Source organism: Camelus ferus, unplaced genomic scaffold (genome assembly GCF_009834535.1).
Source record: "Camelus ferus isolate YT-003-E unplaced genomic scaffold, BCGSAC_Cfer_1.0 contig1888, whole genome shotgun sequence".
In the NCBI taxonomy this organism is placed as follows: Eukaryota; Metazoa; Chordata; class Mammalia; order Artiodactyla; family Camelidae; genus Camelus; species Camelus ferus.
The window spans coordinates 1-3,677 of record NW_022587878.1 but is presented as its reverse complement, the minus strand read 5'-3'; the positions used below and the strand labels follow the sequence as shown (position 1 = coordinate 3,677).

The window sequence follows — 3,677 nt, the reverse complement described above, 5'->3', positions numbered from 1 at the left end:
TATAAAAGAATTTCACATTTTAAATGTTACTTGGATGATACTTTCAACTTTCATTTTCTAAATGTATGATACTAGTATATAGACTTCAATTATTTTTGTAGGTTGCCTTTATATCTTGTGACACTGCTTGTGATTACTTTTAATTGTAAATTTTTTTTAAATTCCTGGATATTTTATATATAAACTGTCAAGTTCTCTGCAAATAGACTGTTTCACTTCTGTTCTAGTTGCTACAACTTTTCTTTTTCCTGACTTATTGTACTTTTATGTATGTGTTGTGTTGTGTATGTGTGTATCTTTTTCCTTTTTCTGTCTTGCTATATTTCACTACATTTAAGGCGTTGTTTAGGACAAGTGAAAAGACCCTATAGTTTTTCAATAACCACCTTAAGTGCCATTAGAATCAAGGTAATCTCATGACATGAATTGGGAAGCTATTTTTTTTTTCTGGAATAACTTTGGAAGAATTATCTGTTTCTTAAGAGCTTGCTAAAACTCCCATATGAAAATTCGTTAGCCTAGTATTTTTTTTAATTACTTGTTTTATCTTCAAAGTTGACACTTCATGTTTTTCAAATATGCTTCATAGACATGTTCTCTAAAAGATGTTTGAAGAACTCTGTGGATGTCTGTTTGCCTAAAGTGCCAGGACATGGATTACTCTTTGTTTCCCCATAAGAAAAGCAGCAAATGACTTCTCTGAGTTGATACTATTGCAGGGATCTCTCGATTCCCATGCTTTAACTGTGATTGATGGCTTTACCTTACCAGATGAGCCTGTCATTACTTCCCTGTCCTTGGGCTCTGGTACTAAGCTGGATCTCCCTGACTTCTATATTCTTGTCTCTATACTTTTTGAGGTCACTGGCCACCACCTCTTTCCCTTCTTTCCTGTTGTTCATTTTAGATTCGTGGTCCTCTGCAACCCCTGACTGCCTGTTTCCAACCAATTTGAGAGGCACCTGAGATACTATATCACCATGAAGAGCTGCTCTGGGAAGCCAAGCCTGGGCATTCCCAATGGTGACAGAGCTCCAAAGCAGAAAGAAAAGATCCCCTTAGACATCTCCTTTGTCTCCAAGATGTAGTAAATTCCCCCATTGTATAGTTAGCCCTAACTAATCTTAGGGATAAGGCAGGATGCTCACCATCAGGGAGTTCACATCTGATGGGAATCTAAAACTTGTTTTAGGGGAATCTCTGCTGGGGAACATGGTAGGCTTGGGGGGTCACTGGCAGTAAAAGAATTTACCAGAGACAAATAAAGAAGCAAAGAAAACAAATTTAAGAAACAAAGGAAATCTGGTGGTAGAGAGTTGGATTACCCTGTGCCTAACAAAATGGAGTTTGAAGCCATTAGCAGATACAGCAGCCCAGAGAATCCAGCTCTCTTCCCTCATTTGGCTGTTGGCTATTGGTATGTTCTTCACTGTTTGGTTCTTCTTCTACGTGTTCATCTCCACCAAGTACACCTGGGGTTCCTACAAGGATATCCTCATCTCTCTGGTGGCTTCATTCTTCATGGGTTTTGGAGCCCTCATCCTGCTGCTCTGGGTTAGCATCTGTGTATGAGTGCCCAAGGGTTCAAGCCAGGTGGCTTCACTGAATCGTTGCTTTTGTAAGTTAATTTATTTTACTATTGCTTGATGTATTCCACTTGCTTCTCACAATAAAGGCAGGTGCATGGCAGCCAAAAGGAAGGAAGGAAGAAAAAGGTAGGAAGGAAGGAAGGAAGGTAGGAAGGGAAGAAAGAAGGAAAAAGAAAAGAAAAAAAAAGGAAGAGAGGAAGGAAGAAAGAAGGAAGAAAGGAAGGAAGAGAAAGAAAGGGAAAGAAAGGAAGGAAGGAAGAAAAGAAGGAGGGAGGGAGGAAAAACAAAGGAAAAGTTTGATACACTGTTATAGGCAACAGCAGACCTCACAGATGAGAGGCGCTTGTGTAAGCACTGAGGGTGAATGTGCAGGGTCTTTTATTGGGGAAAAGGGACTGTGAACATAAGGTGTAGGGGCCCAAATGATCAATTTGTACAAAGGACCTGACTAGTTGTAAATGAGGTAAGACTTGTTCCTCTCAGTAATGGAATTTATGACTGATAAAGGCTGATAAGGGCAGAATGTATACTGAGACTAGCCATTTCATGGGGGCAGTTAGTTTTGTTAGGGTAAACACACATCAAGGGAAGATGTTTTTATCTTGAAGAAACGCAGGCATACAGAGTCCTGAGTTGAGCAGTGGAGGTTAAATATGTCAGTTGGCTTCAGGTATATGGAGAGCCCTGTAGTGGGGGTTTTATGACTTTAGAGAGACTTCAAAGAGACTACACATAGCACCAGCTGGCTCCACAATCTCCACTGAGGGAAGCAACTGGACCGTGGTACAAGCAAGCAGACAGAAATTCTACCAAGCAGGGTTGGAAGGGACCTCTGCAACACCAACTCAGGGATGGGAGTTGCAGAGTGTGAGCTGCCTGCTACCCACAGGAGTATCTAATTCAAAGGCCACTATGGCTGACATTTAGCTTTGATGAGTGCACCATGAAATGAGAGCAGCCAAATTCCCCAGTGGCAGCTGTTCTGCTGTTTCTAGAGGACTGGGTGAACATCAGGTGGACCCATGTGAAGACAGGGAGTGGGCAATAAATTACCTTAATATATGAGGTGGGAGGGGTATATACCAAGGCCTGACCTGCTTAGTCCTTGAATGGGTGGGCAGGGCAACCAAGAACCCAGGAACAAGTTTTACATACCCACATTTTGGTAGCAGGGCCCAGACTTTACCGGGAAACAGTAGAAGGTGTGTAGTCTTACGAGTCTTGTGGAATAGTTGTGAGTGTTAGTAGCTGGGCTGATGAGGGAGGAGGAAATAAACAACATAGAAGGCAGTGTATAGTATATAAACTCCAAGCAGTCATCTCAAGGAGGATTTAACTGTCAGGTGGCCTTTTCTTCTACCCTCATCCTGCTATTGCCACCAATCTCTTCCTACCCAACTCTCAAAGATACTTCCCGAAAGGTATTCTTTGCAGAATTTGTAGCCCCAGTTTTATTTTAGAGCCTTCCCTAGAGAAAAAGAAGTCCTAGAGAATTTTTAAATCTCATTTTTCCTACAGTCATTTATGTCATAAGTATCAACTTATCGCTGACCTAGCCACAGAACCTCTTCCTTTACTGGTTGCTGACATCTTTCCTACCCTATTTTCCTTCATGTTATCCTCTCCTTTCCACTTTCCTACTTTTCTCTTGTTTCTTTGTCATACAGTCTCTCATGATGAGCTACATTAAAACTCCAAGAGGGCCTCCTTACCTCCCCACCCCAGATTCCGATCCTTCTTACCTTACTCTACCCCCAGAAATTCTCTACTCAGCTCTCCTCTGAAATCTGCTGGCTACGTATATTGCAGCAGAGAAATTTTTCAAGTCTGGCCTGACTGTCTGGTAACAGTCACACTATAATTGATTGCTGATGCCAGATGAGGACTTACTACATGACTGGTCACATGTTAGGTCTGAGTTAATCTTTACAGCAGCCCTACAAGAAATGTACTCTTTATATCCCCATCGTGCATATAAGGAAACTAATTCTATAGCAGTGAAATGACTTGTCCTATGTCTCACAGCCATTGAATTACTGTAGGTGGGCACACTTAAAGTCAGAATCTATGTAGCTGGACCATAGAGCT

General features: G+C 41.5%; 1 pseudogene; it reads left to right on the top strand.

Annotated features, from left to right (window-relative positions):
* Nucleotides 1-731: 731 nt before the first annotated feature.
* On the top strand, nt 732-3,039 carry LOC116662490 (annotated as a pseudogene).
* Nucleotides 3,040-3,677: the final 638 nt, after the last annotated feature.